Here is a 22,246-nt window from a genome sequence, read left to right as displayed (position 1 = left end):
ATGACCTCTGGCTTCCATTTGCTTCAGTTACAGTGGCAAAAACTAACAAATGTCAGCCCAAAGGATGGCTCTGAATGCAAAAGTTAATGCCAACTTAGAATCTTTAAGGTTAATGTAAGATACATATGCAAATCATTACTAATCCAAGAAATAATGTGGCAAGTGCAGTAATTGTTCTATAAATATTTGTCAAATGAGCCTCTCAATTTACCAGATGATCATCAAATATCCTCTTTGTTCAGGTGGAAAGATTTCAAGGTGATAAGTTCCTTGTCCTTAAAGAATTAAATCTCATGTGAGTGAGACAGTTTCCTATGATACCCTATTAAAAGAGGATTTTCCCATATGTAAACATGTTACCAAACAAAATCATTCTTACCATCATCTGATTGCTCACTTTTTGAAACACAAAGTAGTGTGCATTATCAAGAGAAGCAGCCTGCCCCACATGGAAAATTCATTATAGGATAGCACTTTGGACCTGCTGCTTGCTGTGTGTGTCACTGAATAATCCTGACGCAGTCTCTGTCCGCAGACATGGCAACTTTAATCTGTAGAAGGAAAAGGGAAGTGTCAGATTATTCAGTGACACACACATCATTCTTACCATTGAAAGTTCTTTTTATGATTCTTTGTGACCCTTACATTTGTAAACATTGTCTCACTGAGTGTAAAGGAAATGAGCTCAAATCAAAAGCCACCATCAAAAACAAGTAAATCCCCTGGAACAGCCAAGGTTCTGGATATAAACAATTCAACACTCATGTTCGTTGGAGGACTAGGAGGACAAATCAAGGTAATGTTCTGAAAGTTGATCTGAACAGGACCGATTGGCTGACTTTACCCATCTACAAAATTAATATTTTAAATTGTTGAGTAGGTCTCAGGCAGATGAAGATTTTTCTACTTCTATTGTTTTGCTTTGTAACAACTCACCTGTAGACCTAGGCTGGTGCTTGTTCAATGATGTAATCAGTGACAGGAAGCCAATGGCTCATTTTGTTGTTTTGGGTTTCTTTTCTAATGGCAAAACAGGAAATTCAATATTCCGTGTTAATTTCTATAAAGTTTCTTTAGCTAATGGTTGACTGATACTGATTAGTGCTTAGCAAAGGGGCCTACCATGTTTATTTCATCTGTTAACCCTCCCCTGTTAAATGCAGTTGAGCTCCTTGGACCTGGAATCGTGTAGGGGACCCTCAGCAGACCAAGCACATCCCCCGGGTCTCTGTTTCCTCATATGTAACAGAAGCTTTCTCCAGCAGTAACCAAGATGATCCTTAAGATCCTGTCTAGTTCCTGCTCATTCTAAAATCCCACTTCATAACTAAAAGGAAATCCAGTGATTACAAACTGGCCGTTTTTCTGAATGTTACTCTCTCAAAATTTAAATTTGTTCCATTTGCGTTCTCAGGGAGTTTTGTGCTCTGGGAGTATTTTTTTCACTTCATCAACTAAACTAAATGTAGCTTATGTGTTTGTTTCCTTACATCAGAAATCTCCCGTCGTGAAGGTAACCATTTCAGACACTGCATGGGAGAAGCTTTCTTAAATGGAAAATCCATCAGCCTGTGGAACCACCTAGAAAGGGAGGGTAAATGTCACGGCTGCTTTGGAAGGTGAGATGTCACCACAATTTTACACGTGATGTGTCATCCTGTTAACATCTGAGGGCTGTGGAAAAAACTTAATGCACATCAGAGGGTTTGTGCTATTGTTTATTTTATTGCAAAGGATATGAAATAGATTATCTCTTGGGCATAATTTTTAACTCTTTAAAAAGAAGTGCTCTTTTTGCTGCATCTTGTATGTGTACCATATGCTTTGTTTGTGGATCATAAACTCTAAAAGCTTCAGACTTTTCTTTAAACAACCTCTGTCTCAATGAGCCACAGTTAAATTGTGGGGAAATCACTGTACATTTTTGTTTTGAAAATACCTCCAAGAGGCTCGGTGCTTATGGCTCAAGCAGCTAAGGCGCCGGCCACATATATCTGAGCTGGCAGGTTTGAATCCAGCCTGGGCCCACCAAACAACAAGGATGGCTGCAACCAAAAAATAGTCAGGCATTGTGGAGGGCACCTGCAGTCCTAGCTACTTGGGAGGTGGAGGCAAGAGAATCGCTTGAGCCCGGGAGTTGGAGGTTGCTGTGAGTTGTGAGGCCACGGCACTCTACCCAGGGCGATAGCTTGAGACTGTCTCAAAAAAAAAAAAAAAAAAAAAAAAAACACTATTCCTCCAAGAATGAGGGGTATGTGTGTACACAATTTTTACAGATAAATACTTTCCTATTACTAACCAAGTTGTATAATTCTAGAAATGAAATGCATTTGTAAGTGGAGAACAAGATCTTTTTGCACATATTAATATAATAGGAGGCATTTAATAACTCAATCTCACCAAGCTCAATACCTGCCCTGTTATTTTGTAATAAAGTAGCTATAGTCCCTTAAGTAAGTAAGGTCTGCTTTCTAGCACTGTAATAATTAAGACAATAAATTGTCTTTTGCTATTAGAGAATTGTAACATCTAAGTTATCTCATCTAAGGGGCTGCTCTGTTCAGATAAATATCTGTAATTAACAGCAAGTGTGACAAGATCAGTTAAAAGCAACTTGAGTTGGCTCACACCTGTAATCCTAGCACTCTGGGAGGCCGAGTGGATGGATCGCCTGAGCTCAGGAGTTGGAGATCAGCCCAAGCAGCAGGGAGACCTCATTTCTACTAAAAATAGAAAAACTGCTGGGCATTTTAAGCCCAAGAGTTTGAGGTTGCTGTGAGCTGTGATACCACAGCACTCTACTGAGGGGGATATAGTGAGACTCTGTCTCTTTTTTCATACACAGAGTTCCTACCAAGGAACTCTCCAGCAATTTAGTAATTGTAACGTGAAAAATGCCCCAACCCCACCCTATAGCCTTCTGATTTCATGATTGTTTTTAAGCACCAAAAGAGTTAAGAAAAGCATCATCTTTCCCTGCTGCAGCCCTTTTAATTAAAGGATTTGTTCTGTAGAATTTGGATTCAGTCCAAAGGCCACACTTAAGGATCTAGAAGGCCACAAGTTTCCCTAAGGTTGCAGGTTTCCCACCCCTGCTGAAACCTCACGGTTAGAAAGGAAAATTGTTAACAGCAGTTTCCTAATCAGAACATTTTAATGTTTCTAATCTGGAAAATGTCCCCCTACTTTAGCTGTTACAATGTCCCCTATTTTCATTGTCATCTTCAGGGTTATTTTGAATCCCCTGACCTCCAGTTACAGCCCTGAGTGAAGGTGATGGTTGCTGGCTCTTTTTGTCTTTTGTTGGAAGGAGGAAGTCAGTTTTCTGTGTGGTCAGTTTTGTTCTCATTGAGAAACCTGCCCCACAGATTCCCACCCACCCAGGACCTTTGACTGATGAGGAGGAGGAGGAGGGAGCCTGACATGCTGTGTCCTCCTGATAACACACGGCCTGGCTTGTGGATAGAGGGCAGCTGCCACACTCAGCTGGTAGACCACAGAGACTTATCAGCTCAAGAAAACTAGGGCTTCATAAACCATTTGACACATTTTTATCACAGTGGTTAACATAGCCTTTCTGGCGTTATCTCAGTTACTGTGCCAAAACATTTACATTCTACATTTACCAAGTTTCGCAAATACCCCTGTAAGATGCACCACAGGTGTGATCCCACCGATCCCCCTCCCTCTACCCACCCCCCCTTCCCACTTCCCCCTATTGTTAAGTTGTAGCTGGGTTATAGCTTTCATGTGAGAGTCCCAAATTAGTTTCATAGTAGGGCTGTGTACATTGGGTACTTTTTCTTCCATTCTTGGGATACTTTACTAAGAAGAATATGTTCCAGCTCCATCCATGTAAACATGAAAGAGGTAAAGTCTCCATCTTTCTTTAAGGCTGCATAGTATTCCATGGTATACATATACCACAATTTATTAATCCATTCGTGGATTGATGGGCACTTGGGCTTTTTCCATGACTTAGCTATTATGAATTGGGCTGCAATAAACATTCTGGTACAAATATCTTTGTTATGTTGTGATTTTTGGTCTTCTGGGTATATGCCCAGCAGAGGAATTACAGGATTGATGTGTCAAATGGTTTATGAAGCGAGTGTATGATGCCCCATGATCATATCAATGTATACAGTTATGATTTAATAAAAAAAAAATACATCCAAGAACCAGGTCTTTGGAAAAAAACAACCAAATGTACAAAGGTCTCTTTAAAATTACAGAGATTACTAAAAAAAAAAAATTAAAGAATAAAGTAGAAATAAGAAAAAAAAAAGAAAACTAGGGCTTGGTGAATTGCGCTTTTCTGCAGACTGAACAAGTCAGCAGGCTATTCTTATGTTTATTGGCCAACATTTCCAGTAATTGGTATTTGTAAAGAATACCACTTTGGTAGGACATGAATAGATAGCCTATAATAGATATCCTGATCACGAATGTTTTGGAAGCACTAAGTTAAAAAATTAAACTTTTTTTGCTGCAAGGCTATCTGAGCCTGTATTTATCATTGGTGTGCTAATATGCATGGTAACCCAGTCCTGAGGAGAAGGTGGAGTTGCAGAATTTTCCAAATGAATCGACCCTGAACCCTTTTTTAAAAGGAGCATGCAGAAAATACTTTAGCAGGTACTGATATAGACACAGATGGGGGGCTTTGAGTCTGTTTGTGAATGGATTGAGCTGTCTTCATTATAAACCCCACCCCCTTCCCCTGACTTTAGGCAAAAACTTTAGAAGGAATAACAACCTAATTTTAATAATAATTCACTTTGGCTGACTGTGATTAGAATTCATTTTGCATTTTTCCTCTTTGTGTAATTTACCATTATGAAATCATGAGGGTGCTCCATTGATATTCTTTAGATTTTTTAAAAAATTTATGAGTGGGGCAGCGCCTGTGGCTCAATGGGCAAGGCGCTGGCCCCATATAACGAGGGTGGCCGGTTCAAACCCAGCCCGGTCAAACCACAACAAAAAAATAGCCGGGTGTTGTGGTGGGCACCTGTAGTTCCAGCTACTCGGGAGGCTGAGGCAAGAGAATCACCTAAGCACAGGAGTTGGAAGTTGTTGTGAGCTGAGATGCCACAGCACTCAACTGAGGTTGACAAAGTGAGACTCTGTCTCTAACAAAAAAAAAAAGTTTATGAGTGTTAACCCATAAGTGTAACTCACATAGCAAGTCAACATGCTGATTTCTTTTTTATTCCTCCTTGACTACATTTTTACACTTCTTTATGTGGGATCACTGTTTATAATTGTGAACAATCCCTTAAATTCTAAAACGATATTATAAAATTAATCACTAATTCTAACAGTTCTCATTAAAATGAATATAGAAAAACTTTTTTATTTAGTTAATGGGCACAATCCTTGCATTACTTAAGAGTGGCTGTGGTGACAGTGTTGGCCACCAGCTGACCTTGGACCAGGGCCTTTTCTTAGGCACTGACTTAGTCTATATCAGCCACACAGTCTGTCTCCTGGGATAGCTCATGGTTAGGGAAATGGCCTGTATACAAAAAGCAGCTGTGAGGGGCTGTGCCAAGGTGTGTGAAGGGCAGCAGAGGCAGCAGCCTGAACACAAGGCCCAGGATTATCTCACACCCCACATCACCCCCACACACTTGCTCTAAGGTCAACACAGGATTATCTGAATCTCAGGAATGACAAGCTGGAGATTAGGGAGGGCTGGTGAGTCCTCCAGACTCACAGGACTGATAGCTGGGTTTGCTGACTATGTGGCTCCCACATGTGCCCTCAGAATAATGGGGGCATTTCCAAATCCAAGAACAGAGCTATCCACAAAGTGCTGTCTTGTGTCCCTCAACTGGGCACAAGGCTGGAGCCATCTTCCTATGGCCCCCTTGGGTACAGGCCCCGGGGCTAACTGGAGACTCATATGAGCCTCTGGTCATAGAACAAAATCCTGCAGTAGCCCCTGAGAACCCCGGGATGTGGGGAGGCCCCAGAAACATGACACTGCCCCCACGGAAACAAGCCTGCAGACAGTCTCATCAGTCATCATTTTATGTGAATTCATCCTGCACAGCTGCCTGGCTTGAACAGGCCCTGTTGAGGGAAGGGCTCAGGACTCACCTTCCTGAGAAAAGATTGCTTTCAGGGTCTGGGAGAGAAGGTGTCTGCACAGGGACAAGACAGATATCCAGAGTTTTCTTTGAAACTTCAGTTTCTTGGGGTGTGTCTGTGGCAAGGCATGTAATCTTTGAGGTGGCTCAGCTTTTAGTAGGCCTGATGAAGGGAGTGTAGGGAGGAGCTCGGAACACAGCAGAGTCAGAAGGGCTCATGTAGTGTGAGCATCTGCTGGGGGCCAGGCACCGGTTCAAGAACTTTATGTATTCTAACTCATGAATAGCACTCCCAGAGAGGTTCTATTATTAGAAATTTTACAGATGAAGAGAATGGACACTGGTTAAGTAACTTTTCTGAGTTCTCACAGCTAGTAAATTGGGAAACTGGGATTTGAACTCCAGGCATCTGGTTCTGGAGTCTGTGACTGCAGCCAAAGGTTTTAGCACAAAAACTTCAGAATCAAAACACACTGTTTTAAGAATTTATGCAGAGTGCATTTCCTGGGAATTACACCTCCTAAAAGAGATCACATGATGGAAGTTTTTGAAAAAGCAAGAATGCAGGTAGCTGTAAATGTGAAACCTCAGGCTTACAAAGCACTGCTGTTCTTTATTTTGTTTTGTTTCCTCAGCTTGGGGACTCTTTCTTCTCACTGGATGTCCTGTCTTGCTGGGACATGAGGCACTGGGTTTAGTTGTTACACCTTCACTTAGGGAGAAGGTGAATTCTTACCCCCAAACCATCCTAATCCAGATTTTACTCTCAAGCCCTATGTTACAGTCCAAAAAATTATTTTTAAAACATAACTATGTTGTGTCCCAGATGAATTACTCTAAATGAACAGTGAGTCCAGTCAGCCTTTTGAAGTATAGGAGGAAGACCAGGGAACACACTTAACTGAGCATTGCCCTGGCCCTCCGGTGCAGGTCTGGTGTGGAACATGCTTACCTGAGCAGTGCCCTGGCCCTCGGTGCAGGTCTGGTGTGGAACACGCTTACCTGAGCTGTGCCCTGGCCCTCCGGTGCAGCTCTGGTGTGGAACACACTTATCTGAGCAGTGCCCTGGCCCTCCGGTGCAGGTCTGTGTAAGCCATACATTCACCCCACAAAGTAAAGCAGGTCTTTAAACTCATCAGGCAGATTTTTGAGGATATCTATGATTTTTTCTTGTTTTCTTTTGAGACAGAGTCTCACTATCTTGCCCTTGGTAGAGTGCTGTGGCGTCACACTCAAACTCTTGCCTCAGCCTCCCGAGTATCTGGGACTTCAGGCGCTGCCACAACACCCGGCCATTTTGTTGTTGTTGCAGTTGTCATTGTTGTCCAGCTGGCCAAGGCCGAGTTCAAAACCGCCAATGTTGGTGTATGTGGCTGGTGACGTAACCACTGCACTACGGGTGCAAAGCCTCAATGATTTTTTTAATGATCCTTCTGGTACATGTTTGTTTTCCATATAATACTATTTTACCTGATGTATTAGTTAAAACCAGCAGAGGGTGGCTGGGCGTGGTGGCTCCCACCTACAATTCTGCACTCCGGTAGGCTGAGGTGGGAGGATCCCTTGAGCTTAGGAGTTCAAGACCGGCCTGAATAAGAAGAAACCCTGCCTTTTCTAAAAATAGAAAAATTAGCCAGGCATGATGGCAGAAGCCAGTAGTCACAGCTACTGGAGAGGCTGAGGCAGGAGGATCACTTAAGTACAGGAGTTTGAGATTGTTGTAGGCTAAAGTATTTCCAGGGCAATCTAGCTTGGGGAAAGAGTGAGTCTCTGTCTCTAAATAAATAAATGAAGTGAGTTAAAAAATAAAACGGCACAAGATGATAAATGCCAATATAAAAATTGTTCTGTTGAGGGCACCGGAATTAAGAAAAGATAGTTACATTGAAGAAAACTAGAACAAACAAACAAATCTAAATAAGTAGAAATATTTATAGCATTATCCTCCTGTGAAAAACTTTCTTCTTACTAGAGTGAACACTGCCTACATTAACTTGCTTTTCCTTATAAAGCAACTGGCTTAAACTCAGGCAAGCATGTGGTAGTAGACCTTCTGTAAGTTGACCACTCAAGGGGCTGCACCAAACACGTCAACATACGGAGGTGGTCAACATAAAGACCTAGGCCTGTTATACATTGAGTACCTGTGATGCATGTCTGTTGTATGAAAATTAGGGCAACTTAAGGGAGTGGTCAGTGTAGGGAGGTGGTGGACCACAGGACATGCACAACATGTACATATCAGTATAGTAGGCCTAGTTTCTTATGGTGGCCACCTCTGTATGTTGACCAATTTGTTACACTCCCTTGAGTGGTCAACTTCAAGAGGTTCTAATGTATGCTGGTTTCCCTAATTAATGTGATCAAAGTATTAATGTTATCAATTTATGACTAATAGCTCTACCGTAAATTTTGTGAGGGAGAAATCAATAAACCTATTGTTTGTTCTCTTAACTGTCTTGAAAATGGATTGTATCTTGTCTCTTCTGCTTTGCAGCTCCCAGAATGAAGACTCTTCCTTCCATTTTGATGGGAGTGGGTACTCTTTTGTGGAGAAGACGCTTCGGGCGACTGTGACTCAGATAATAATGCTCTTCAGTACCTTTTCACGCAATGGACTTCTTCTCTACCTGGCTTCCAACGGCACAGTAAGAGTCTGGGCACAAAGCCCTCCCATGTACACACGTTTGTATTGCTATGAATTTACTTTTGTTTAGTGAGGATTTTCTAATTAAATCATACATTTGTACGCCATGCAAGTTTATGAACATATACTAATATATAGGTATGTATGTCATACAATATCCCCATTTTGCATCATTTATTTATTATGTTAATATGAATTTACTGTAGAACAGAGCTTCTCAACCTTCCTAATGCTGCGAACCTTTAATACAGTCCCAAGGGGTCTCAACCCATAGGTTGAGAACCACTGCTATAGAACCTTTGGGACTGGGCGGCACCTGTGGCTCAAAGGAGTAGGACGCCAGCCCCATATGCCAGAGGTGGCGGGTTCAAACCCAGCCCTGGCCAAAAAAAAAAAAAAAAAAAGAAAGAAAAAGAACCTTTGGGACGTATGAAAGAGCACCAAGTGGAAACCAGTCTTCCAGTCATTACACATATCAGTTAAACATTTGTTATTAAGTTTTGAGTTCAAATAATATGTTTTGTTCTATGTTCACTGCAACCACAGGGACCTTATTTAAATTGCACTCATAGGAATGTCATGATCCCAGCTTCCTCTCATGTGCTGGTAATTTCCATCTCTCCGTCTTCTACTTTTATTTTTTAGGACTGGCCCATTTATCAGTCTGAATAAAAAAGATCCAAAGAGATTCCACTTGTCTTATGAAAATTGTAGATTTTCATAGCAATGAGGATGGTTTCATTCTTATTTGCATAGATTTTCATAGCAACAAGAGTGGTTTCATTCTTATTTGTGTAAATTTTCATAGCAACGAAGATGGTTTCATTCTTATTTGTGTAGATTTTCATAGCAACTAGGATGTTTTCATTCTTATTTGTGTAGTATTCCAGAAAACCTTCATGGACATTTTTAGTTTTATAGCATAGACGTCTGGTGATGGGGCCAGATCCAGTTTTCTGAGTTTGATTTTGGGTTTCTGCCATTCCTGACTTGAAGGGAAAGGGACACGTGGGATCCAGATATAGCCATGGGGAAATGTGTTCTTTTCTTTACAGAAAGACTATATCCATCGAGTTGGTCCACAGCAGAGTGAAAGTTACTGTTTACCTGGGTTCGGGACCCCTTGCTCTTATTACAGACAGATGTTACAGCAACATGACCTGGTACAAAATTGCCTTTCAGCGAAACCGGAAACAAGGTAGGTGCCCAAATGGATTTGTCTGCTGCCCGTCAAATTCTTCTAAAAGCAGCAATCCTTATTCTACTTTAGTTTCCTAGGCATTCTTAAATAATATTCTAATTGAAAGCCATTGTCTTTGGTATATTAAGCAACAAAATTCACAGTTTGCGGGAGGAATAGTATAATAATTAGCTGTGGTTTCCAATTACATTTTTTTGTTGTTGTTGCAGTTTTTGTCTGGGGCCGTGTTTGAACCAGCCACCTCCAGTATATGGGGCTAGGACCTACTCCTTGAGCCACAGGCGCAGCCCCCACGTACATTATTTAACATTAAATGCTGAATTGAGATCAAACATTGAATCCATTCTGTTTTCTTCCATACCCGTACTGCTGTCATTTATCAACGTGTATATTGGATTTATTGACTTTGGTCAAGAAGATTTTTCACTTGTCTTTTAATAGCCCAGAACATCAGCTGGTCAAATTTGCAGAATTTAAAAGTTGATGTCTTCGTAAATGAACTTTGTCAGCAGATGTGTGCATTTTACTTTAATATAGAAAGTGATTTTCATTTCATTGCCTCTTCCTTTCAACCTCCTTTTTGGTCTCCTAGCGGTCATCACGTACAACACTAGTTACAAAGAGACTAAGCAAGGCGAGACTCTGGGAGTATCTTCTGACCACAATCATCTAGATAAGGATCCCATTTATGTGGGTGGATTGCCTCGGTCAAGAGTTGTAAGGTATGATGTTAAACTGCAGCAATTCTGTGTCCCTCATTTCTACAACAGAGTGAGACCCTGTCTCAAAAAACACCAAAGGAACAAACAGAAAAAAATTTAATCTCTCCCAGTTCCATTTTGACATTGAGGTGTTGTCAGGGCTTTGTCCCTTGGAGGACCGTGGGAGAGAACCCACTCCACCCTCCTGGCTTCTGGTGGCTTCAAGGGATCTTCAGCCTGTGGATGACGTTCTCTTTGTGGCTTCATCTCTGTGCCACGGTCCCTCTGTGTCTAGATTTCCCCTTTGATAAGGACCCCAGTCATCCCCAGTCATCCTGGATCAGGACCTACCCTAATGGCCTCATTTTTAACTTGAGTAACTCCTCAAAGACCCTTTTACCAAATAAGATCACAATCTCAGGTTGTGAGGGAATGAAGAGGCCAAAACTGCAACATCTTTTGAGGGGACACCATTCAATTCAATTCAATTCAGTTCAGACTCATAACCCATCATGCTTTTATTCAAAGTACTCTACGCCATATTAATTGGCAAATAAAGCAAGCCTTTTGCAAAAACATTAATTATTTTATATTCATTGCCATTAGAATATCCTTTTTTGTTGTTGCTGTTGTTGAAATAGAGTCTTATTCTGTTGCCCCAGCTAGAGTGCTATGGCATCAGCCTTGTTCACAGCAACCTCAAAGACCCAGGTTCAAGTGAACCTGTCACCTCAGCCTCTTGAGTAGCTGGACTGCAGGTGCCGCTACAATGCTCAGCTAGGTTTTCTATTTTTAGTAGAGACAGAGGTCTCGCTCTTGCTTAGTTGGTCTCCAACTCCTGACCTCAAACAATCCACCTGCCTCAGCCTCCAGAGTGTTAGGATTACAGGAGCCTGGCTGACCAGTAGAACATCTAAATATTGTTTACTGTGCAATATTTGGGGACCCCACTTGTCATACTCCACTCCCTATCTGGACATTTTATTTTATTTTTATTTTTGTAGAAACAGAGTCTCACTTTATTGCCCTCGGTAGAGTGCCGTGTTGTTACATGGCTCACAGCAACCTCCAACTCCTGGACTTAGGCGATTCTCTTGCCTCAGTCTCCTGAGTAGCTGAAACTACAGGCACCCGCCACAACTCCTGGCTATTTTTCTGTTGTTGTTGCAGTTTGGCCAGGGGCTGGTTTGAACCCACCACCCTCAGTATATGGGGCCAGAACCCTACCCTCTGAGCCACAGGAACAGCCCCTGGACATTTTAAAGTAGTAGAATCTCTCTCTCCTTCTCTTTTTTTTTTTTTTTCCTTAGACAAGGTCTTACTCTGTTGCCTGGACTAGAGTACAGTGGCATCAGCCTAGCTCACTGAAAACTCAAACTCTTGGATTCAGATGAGCTTAGGAGCCTCAGCCTCCTAAGTAGCTGGAATAACAGACATGCATCACCGTGCCGCCTACTTTTTTTTCCTTTTTGTAGAGATGGGGGTCTAACTATTGCCCAGTCTGGGGTTGAAGTCCTGGGTACAAGGAATCCTCTTACCTTGACCTTCTAAAGTGCTGAGAGCCACCCATGAGCTGCCATGGCCAGTACAGAATAAGAGAACAGTATAATTTCTTTCTTTCTTTTTTTTTTTTTTTTGAGATAGAGTCTCACTATGTTGTCCTCACTACCGAGGCATCACAGCTCACAGCAACCTCAAACTCTTGGGCTTAAGCGATTCTGTTGCCTCAGCCTCCCAAGTAGCTGGGACTACCGGCGCCTGCCACAATGCCCAGCTATTTTTTTGTTGCGGTTGTTTAGTTGGCCCGGGCTGCCACTCTCAGTGTATGTGGCTGTGCCATAACCACTGTGCTATCGGCGCTGAGTCAGAAAGTAGAATTTCATTACAGGAAAAAAGTAATCCTGCTTTCCGCAAACTTCTCTGGATTCCCCTTTTGTGAGCTAGAATGAATAATGTACGTGGAAGTTTAAAGTCCAGCATCGAGAGCCCAGATGAAATGGGGCAGGGGAGAGACAAGGAATCCTTTGTAACAGTGATTCACGTTTAGCTTTGTGACTTTAATGATTTACCTAAACCCATTTGTCATTTGTGTAAGTCTAGCAATCAAGGCAAGATAGCTTCCGGGGAGTAGAGTCATCAAATGTCCAATCTGGATCACCCAGCCCAGTGGCTTCCAAATTATCCATGGCAGTGCCTTGTCTTTAGACCCAGTTCTTTTACAAAAGGCCGATGTGTGACACAGAGGAGCAGCCATACAGTGGCTGTGAGCAGCCCAGGGTCCACTTCCCACTGTGCCCCTCCCCTCTGCCAGGCATCTGGAAAAGGGCTCAGGAGAAACAGTTTGCAACCACAGTCACTTCCTGGTCTTAGACGCGAATACTGGAAACCTCTGGGGAGCTGGTCACTTGCCAAGTCAGAGCCAGGACTGTGGATGTCTCTGAATCCCACCCCAGGTGTCATTCCCTGTTCCTTCTGTGGTTAGTTTAGCCTCATGAGAGGTGGCTACAAGGAATCAACATCCGAGTCTTCATCAGTGTCACGTGCGTCTGTACTTTGCCCACACGTCACAGGGTAGACACTGGAGAAAAGGAAAGGAGTTCAGACCCCAGACGTTCATGTTAGAAGACACCTGAGTATCTTCGTGGCCCACCTCCTTATTTACGTTGGAAGAAACAAAGATCCAGAAAGGTTGAAATTTGCCCCACATCATGCAGTTGCTTAAAGGTCCCCAGCTGATTATTTAACATAGACAGAAAAAAAAAAAAAGAGCTGTCATTGTAAGAGAAAACCACCTCACTTCAAAGCTTTCTTGTAACTAGCTGATGCGTGAAGTTTGGAGATGGTCAACGGTCTCCGTGTTTGGAAATGAGAGCCTGACCCCGGCCAGGCATGGGGCAACTTCTGGAAAGAAAAATATGCTTTTGACTTGGAGGCTAAGAAATAGGGTCTTGGGCAATCTCAGACTTTCCCAAATGCAATTATTTCCTTTAGGACAGACTTCATGGGTGCATAGTATGGACAGAAACTCGTGACGTCTTTAGCCTCTGATCCTAGCACCCCTTACACCTATCCTCATGAGAGGCAAATGTTCTATTCTACATGATAACTGGATTATAACCTGTGGGCTATAATTTCCTTATGACAATGTATTGCCTTTATTATAATTGGACTGTGTTTTCATGAGTTTATTTAAATTGTCACAACTTAAAGTGAGTTCCTCTTAAAATATTAAATGTATTTGTTTGTAGGCAGCCATCAAAGTGGCCACATTCACTGGTCTAACTAAGCCCTTTCTCTAGTCCTTAGGAGAGTATTCCTTTGACCTGAAGTTCTCACCATCAATACCATTATTAAAGAGAGGCCTAGACGTTTCTGCTGCGTGGCCCATGGAAACAGATTTTTTTATAAATATAGGTCCTTTTTTATTCCTTCTTTCAAAAGTGGCATTATGAAATCCAAATTTCCTTATGATTTTTCTCACATCCTGCCCTGCAGGGAAGGAATCACCAGCAAAAGCTATGTGGGCTGTATCAAGAACCTGGAAATATATTTTTTTTAATATTACTTTTTTTTTTTTGTTTTTTTATTGTTGGGGATTCATTGAGGGTACAATAAGCCAGGTTACACTGATTGCATTTTTTAGGTAAAGTCCCTCTTACAATCATGTCTTGCCCCCAGAAGGTGTGGCACACACCAATCCCCACCCCTTTCCCTCCTTCCATCTCTCTGTTTTTCCTCCCCACAATGACCTTAATTGTCATTAATTGTCCTCATATCAAAATTAAGTACATAGGATACATGCTTCTCCATTCTTGTGATGCTTTACTGAGAATAATGTCTTCCGAGGCGGACAGGACGGACGTGTAGCCCACCTCTCCCAAGCCACCAGGTGAGGAAAGGCAGTCTGGACCTTCCCTGTGTGTGGATTATTGGAGTGGACAGACTGCTGGAGAAGCCCAGCGAACTGGCAGTTTGCTATATATGAGGGGTAATTTAAAATCACACACTCTGTTGTAGAGAATCTTCCCTGCTCGGCCGTGCTGGCCAGCAGGCCCCTCCCCAACGGAGATCAGCAGCTTGTAAATGCTGACAAAATCCAATTGACAAGTAATTAATCCTGAACTGAGGGAGGCATCCGAAAGTAGAGCCACTCAAAACCACAGGGAGCTGGGAAAACTGCTGGACAATTGAAGGGAAGGGATCCTGCCCGGGAAACAGACATTTTGAACTACCCAAAAGGGCAGGCACCTTTCCCCCAGGTGTTGGAGGGGGCTGGCAGTTCAGACTGTGCAGCGAACTGGTGGCTGCCCATCCAAAACTCTGAACCATAAAACTCAGTATAAATCCCACAAGCGCTCCAACCACGGAACGGCTTGAAGCCCAGGACCGGCTTTGGCTTCTGGGGCCGCGGAGCAACTGAAGCCGCGGGAACCAGCTACAGGAGACACCGCGGGAACTCAGCACCACTCCCCTTATGGCCGATTGCAGTCACCAGTTTGCAGGGGAACCTGGGAGCAGAGTGGAGGAACTTAGGAAGCGTGGACACCTGCACTGAGTGGGAGAGTCGGTCACAAGTGCTGTCCCGAGGAGAACAGCCGAGGTTGCACAATTCTTAGGCGACAAACTTTTACAGAAACTCCAAAATGGCGATCGGCCATGGAAGGTGGTTACCATGGTAATGGTATAAACTAGAAACCAGGTATAAGTCTCAAAACCACTCTCAGCGCCACCTGCTGTCCAGAAAGTATATTGCAGTATGAATATATTCCTACGAAAGTTGATCCCTACAGCAGACATATAGACATTTATAGGTATATTTCTACCACAAGAATATTTTTGCAGTTGGTGCCCTTTTTTTTTTTTTTTGGTTTTCATGGGTTTTTTTTTTTTGCTGTTGTTTTCTTTTTGTCTGATTTTTCCTCACCATTTTCTTAGAGGAGATTTCGATAATTTTTTATTATTACATTTCATATAGATACATTTTTTATTTCTATGTCTTCTAATTTTAATTTCTTCTTTCTTCTCACTTAACATTCCTTCTAACACCACTTTTTTCTCTTTTTTTTTCCTTTCTTTCAATTATTTTACGATTATCACTGTTTTTATTGCAGTTGTTCTTATATTGCTGTTGTCGTGGCTATTGCTTGTATATTTATGTGTTTCCGTCTATCTCTGTATCTATGGGCCCATGTGCCTGGTAACCTTTGTATCTGTTTATTTGTTCATTTGGACTCAATGAGTTTGGTGTTATGACCTGTAACCCTGAGCTCCTAACACCCCCCCTCCTCTCTCACTCCGTGATCTGGAGACCTGCCCCCTCAGGAGTCCAGATTCTTGGCTGAACTCTCAAGAGGTATAGACAGGACCTGGACTGCAGCTGGCCAGTGCTGACACTGTAGCAAAGGAGCAAGAAGACAACAGTCGGCTGAGAGGGAATTAGACTGGAGCGGTGGTGCCCCGAGGTGCAGAGCAACAGCCATCTTCAGCAATAACAAGGCCCACCCCCAGATATCCCATAGCCTCTCCTCCTGTCTTCCTGGGCAACCAGATGAGGCCGAGCATCTTCTCAGATGGCAACCACCATGGAACAGACCTGGGACTGAAACACAGGCCCCGTGAGTAAAGGGTTTTCCTGAGACGGTACCAACCTGGGTGGAACACGGGGACTAGAAAACACACCCGCTGAGCCGGGAAACTCCTAGGGTAGGGCTGATCCAGAGAACTGCTCTACTGAGCCTAAGACGCACCTGGCCCTTAGGGGATCACCAGCCCATAGACAAAGGAGGCCAAGAGGCTACAGCCAACAACTGATCGTGCTGCGAATACAAACCCGCAGGACTAAAGACAGGGCCTGAGACACAGGTTCTGGGAACTCAAATCAGCCTCTCCTCTGCAGAGGAATCTGGCAAGGTCAGAAACAAACTCCCACAGGGTTGTTCCCTTCACCCAGTAACATAAACTAAGGGTGGGGCTGGAACTGAGTGAACACCTCCAGCCTCCATCAAGTGCCCGAGGTTGACAGGCCACACCACTCCCTACTGGATAAAGACAGAGAATAGTGGCCTAGTCGAGCAGACACAGACTACCCTGTGACTTAGGCAGGTGCAAACCCCTGGAGAATCTGCTTACTGCAGACAACTGACTGGGTCACAGCCCTGTGCGGCTAGCAGAGACTGGGTGTGACAGAGCTGCAAGGAGGGGAAGGAGGCATCATTCTTCCCAGACTGATCTATTTACTGGTGGCTCTTCCTGACTCCACGCAGCACTGGAGCAAGCCTTTTAGAGCAGCCACCAGACCCCTGTGACCCAGTTCCCAGGGACTTCTTGAACTCTCCCACCCGAGGAGCTGCTGACTGAGAAAATTGACTTGGACTTTTTGAACTGAGTCACTCACCTGGGGACTATCCAGGTGGTGCCCTGGGTGTGTGGTTGTAGGAAGGTTTGATTTTCCTTTTCCATTTTTTGCCTGTGGTGGGTGGGGTGACTTAATTGCTGGTATTTCTCCACAGCTGAGACTTCAACCCAGAGTAACTGTTTCACTAGGGTCACATAGAAACCAGCTGAAAACAAGTCAGAACCACTTAGCCCCTCTACACCAAACAGGGCCCCAGTTTCTCAGGCCACAGCCCTGTACGAGTCCTCGACAAAACACTAGAGGAAAATCAAAGGGAGTAAAACAATCATGGGGCGGAATCAGCAGAAAAACACTGGTAACATGAATAACCAGAATAGATCAACCCACCCAAGGAAAGATACGGCAGATGTAATTGAAGATCCCATTCACAAACAACTGGCTGAGATGTCAGAAATCGAATTCAGAATTTGGATGGCAAACAAGATTAACAAAATGGAATTAGGAATTCGTGGAGAAATTCAAAAGCTGTCTCAAGAATTTAACAAATTTAAAGACAAAACCACAAAAGACTTAGACACACTGAAACAAGAATTTGCAGCCCTCAAAGATATGAAAAATACAGTGGAATCCCTTAGTAACAGAATGGACCAAGCAGAAGAAAGGATCTCCGACATCGAAGATAAAGCATTTGAACGCTCCCAAACTCTCAAAGAGGAAGAGAAATGGAGAGCAAAAATGGATCACTCACTCAGAGAGCTCTGGGATAACGCGAAGAAGGCAAATATCCGTCTCATAGGAATTCCTGAAAGAGATGAAGTGGCCTCACTGGGCGCAGAGGCCCTTCTGCATGAAATTATGAAAGATAATTTTCCAGACATGCCTAGAGAACCTGAAATTCAGATAGCAGATAGCTTCAGAACCCCAGCACGACTCAACCCCAATAAGACATCCCCCAGGCATATCATAATTAACTTCACTAAAGTTAATATGAAGGAGAAAATTCTCAAAGCTGCCAGGAGAAAGAAATCTATTACCTTCAAAGGGAAGAACATTAGAATGACTGCAGATCTCTCTGCTGAAACTTTTCAAGCCAGAAGAGGGTGGTCATCAACGTTTAATCTCCTCAAGCAAAATAAATTTCAACCCTGGATCTTGTACCCAGCTAAACTGAGTTTCCTTTACGACGGAGAAATTAAATACTTTAATGACATACATATGCTAAAGAAGTTTGCCATAACCAAACCAGCTCTTCAGGATATTCTCAGACCTATCCTCCATAATAACCAACCCAATCCTCTACTACAAAAGTAAACTCACTCAGAAACTTCTGATCAAACTCTAACTTCCACAATGGCAAAAGGATTAAAAATGCCCACTGGACTTTCAAAAAACTCAATACCCCAAATTTCACCAAACTTATCAATGCTCTCCATTAATGTGAACGGCTTAAACTGCCCTCTAAAGAGACATAGGTTAGCTGACTGGATACAAAAACTCAGGCCAGACATTTGTTGCATACAAGAGTCACATCTTAACTTAAAAGACAAATACAGACTCAGGGTGAAAGGATGGTCATCCATAATTCAGGCAAATGGTATCCAGAAAAAAGCAGGAGTTGCAATTTTATTTGCGGACACAATAGGCTTTAAACCAACAAAAGTAAGGAAGGACAAAAATGGTCACTTCATATTTGTTAAGGGTAAGACTCAATATGATGAGATTTCAATTATTAATATCTATGCACCCAACCAGAATGCACCTCAATTTATAAGAGAAACTCTAACAGACATGAGCAACTTGATTTCCTCCAACTTTATAATAGTCGGAGATTTTAACACTCCTTTGGCAGTGCTGGATCGATCCTCCAACAAAAAGCTGAGTAAAGAAATTCTAGATTTAAATCTAACCATCCAGCATTTAGATTTAGCTAACATCTACAGAACATTTCATCCCAACAAAACTGAATACACATACTTCTCATCAGCCCACGGAACTTACTCCAAAATCGATCACATCTTAGGTCACAAGTCTAACCTCAGCAAATTTAAAGGAATAGAAATTATTCCATGCATCTTCTCGGACCATCAGGGAATAAAACTTGAGATGAGTAACAACAGGAATCTGCATACACATACAAAAACATGGAAGTTAAATAACCTTATGCTGAATGATAGCTGGGTCAGAGATGAGATCAAGAAGGAAATTGCCAAATTTCTGGAACAAAACGACAATGAAGACACGAACTATCAGAACCTCTGGGACACAGCAAAGGCAGTTCTACGAGGGAAATTTATAGCACTGCAAGCCTTCCTCAGGAGAATGGAAAAAGAGGAAGTAAGCAACTTAATGGGACATCTCAAGAGACTGGAAATGGAAGAACAATCCAACCCCAAATCCAGTAAAAGAAAAGAAATAAGCAAAATCAGAGCAGAACTAAATGAAATTGAAAACAAAAGAATAATACAACAGATCAATAAATCAAAAAGCTGGTTTTTTGAAAAGGTCAACAAAATAGATAATCCTTTGGCCAACCTAATCAGGAAAAAAAGAGTAAAATCTCTAATCTCATCAATCAGAAATAACAAAGATGAAATAACAACAGACTCCTCAGAAATCCAAAAAATCCTTAATGAATATTACAAGAAACTATACTCTCAGAAATACGAAAATTTGAAGGAAATCGACCGTTACTTGGAAACACGTCACCTTCCAAGATTTAATCAAAAACAAGTGGAAATGTAGAACAGGCCCATATCAAGTTCAGAAATATCATCAACCATACAAAATCTCCCCAAAAGGAAAAGCCCGGGACCAGATGGTTTCACGTCAGAATTCTACCAAACCTTTAAAGAGGAATTAGTACCTATACTACTCAACCTGTTCCAAAAGGTAGAAAAAGAAGGAAGACTACCCAACACATTCTATGAAGCAAATATCACCCTGATCCCCAAACCAGGAAAAGACCCAACAAGAAAAGAAAATTATAGACCAATATCACTAATGAATATAGATGCAAAAATATTCAACAAGATTCTAACAAAGAGAATCCAGCAACATATCAAACAAATCATACATCATGACCAAGTCGGTTTTATCCCAGGGTCTCAAGGCTGGTTCAATATACATAAATCTATAAAGGTAATCCAACACATAAACAAATTAAAAAACAAAGACCATATGATTCTCTCAATCGATGCAGAAAAAGCTTTTGATAACATCCAACATCCATTCATGATTAGAACACTTAAGAAAATTGGTATAGAAGGGACATTTCTTAAACTGATAGAGGCCATCTACAGCAAACCCACAGCCAATATCATATTGAATGGAGTTAAATTGGAATCTTTCCACTTAGATCTGGAACCAGACAAGGCTGCCCATTGTCTCCATTGCTCTTTAACATTGTAATGGAAGTTTTAGCCACCGCAATTAGGGAAGAAAAGGCGATCAAGGGTATCCACATAGGGTCAGAAGAGATCAAACTTTCACTCTTCACAGATGATATGATTGTATATCTGGAAAACACTAGGGACTCTACTACAAAACTCTAGAAGTGATTAAGGAATACAGTAGTGTCTCAGGTTACAAAATCAACATTCATAAATCGGTAGCCTTTATATATACCAACAATAGTCAAGTTGAAAAAACAATTAAGGACTCTATCCCATTCACAGTAGTGCCAAAGAAGATGAAATACTTGGGAGTTTATCTAACAAAGGACGTGAAAGATCTATATAAGGAGAACTCTGAAACTCTAAGAAAAGAGAATGCTGAGAATGTTAACAAATGGAAAAATATACCATGCTCATGGTTGGGAAGAATCAACATTGTTAAAATGTCCATACTACCCAAAGCAATATATAATTTCAACGCAATCCCCATTAAAGCTCCAATGTCATACTTTAAAGATCTTGAAAAAATAATTCTTCGTTTTATATGGAATCAGAAAAAACCTCGAATAGCCAAGACATTACTCAAAAATAAAAACAAAGCAGGAGGAATCACGCTACCATACCTCAGACTATACTACAAATTGATAGTGATCAAAACAGCATGCTACTGGCACAAAAACAGAGAAGTAGATGTCTGGAACAGAATAGAGAACCAAGAGATGAATCCAGCTACTTACCGGTATTTAATCCTTGACAAGCCAATTAAAAACATTCAGTGGGGAAAAGATTCCCTATTTAACAAATGGTGCTGGGTGAACTGGCTGGCAACCTGTAGAAGACTGAAACTGGACCCACACCTCTCACCATTAACCAAGATAGACTCTCACTGGATTAAAGATTTAAACCTAAGACATGAAATTATAAAAATACTAGAAGAGAGTGTAGGGAAAACCCTTGAAGAAATTGGGTTGGGCGAGTTTTTTATGAGAAGGACCCCCCGGGCAATTGAAGCTGCTTCAAAAATACACTACTGGGACTTGATCAAACTAAAAAGCTTCTGCACAGCCAAGAACACAGTAAGTAAAGCAAGCAAACAGCCTTCAGAATGGGAGAAGATATTTACAGGTTATGTCTCCGACAAGGGTTTAATAACCAGAATCCACAGAGAACTCAAACGAATTAGCAAGAAAAGAACAAGGGATCCCATCGCAGGCTGGGCAAGGGACTTGAAGAGAAACTTCTCTGAAGAAGACAGGCGCACGGCCTTCAGACATATGAAAAAATGCTCATCATCTTTAATCATCAGAGAAATGCAAATCAAAACTACTTTGAGATATCATCTAACTCCAGTGAGACTAGCCTATATCACAAGATCCCAAGACCAGAGATGTTGGCGTGGATGTGGAGAAAAGGGAACACTTTTGCACTGCTGGTGGGAATGCAAATTAATACATTCCTTTTGGAAAGAGATATGGAGAACACTTAAAGATCTAAAAATAGATCTGCCATTCAATCCTGTAATCCCCCTACTGGGCATATACCCAGAAGACCAAAAATCACACCATAACAAAGATATTTGTATCAGAATATTTATTGCAGCCCTATTCATAATTGCTAAGTCATGGAAAAAGCCCAAGTGCCCATCGATCCACGAATGGATCAATAAATTGTGGTATATGTACACCATGGAATATTATGCAGCCTTAAAGAAAGATGGAGACTTTACCTCTTTCATGTTTACATGGATGGAGCTGGAACATATTCTTCTTAGTAAAGTGTCTCAAGAATGGAAGAAAAAGTACCCAATGTACTCACCCTTATTATGAAACTAATGTAGGACCTTCACATGAAA

The 22,246-nt window shown here is 41.9% G+C and overlaps 1 pseudogene; it reads left to right on the top strand.

Moving 5' to 3' along the window:
* Positions 1-1,533: 1,533 nt before the first annotated feature.
* LOC128574191 (laminin subunit alpha-1-like) overlaps positions 1,534-22,246 on the top strand; it is a 38,278-nt pseudogene continuing 17,565 nt past the window's right edge.

The sequence above is a fragment of the Nycticebus coucang genome, chromosome 21 (assembly GCF_027406575.1).
Source record: "Nycticebus coucang isolate mNycCou1 chromosome 21, mNycCou1.pri, whole genome shotgun sequence".
Lineage (NCBI taxonomy): Eukaryota > Metazoa > Chordata > Mammalia > Primates > Lorisidae > Nycticebus > Nycticebus coucang.
Note: the sequence above shows the minus strand (reverse complement) of the source record. Positions and strands in the feature narration are given on the sequence as shown.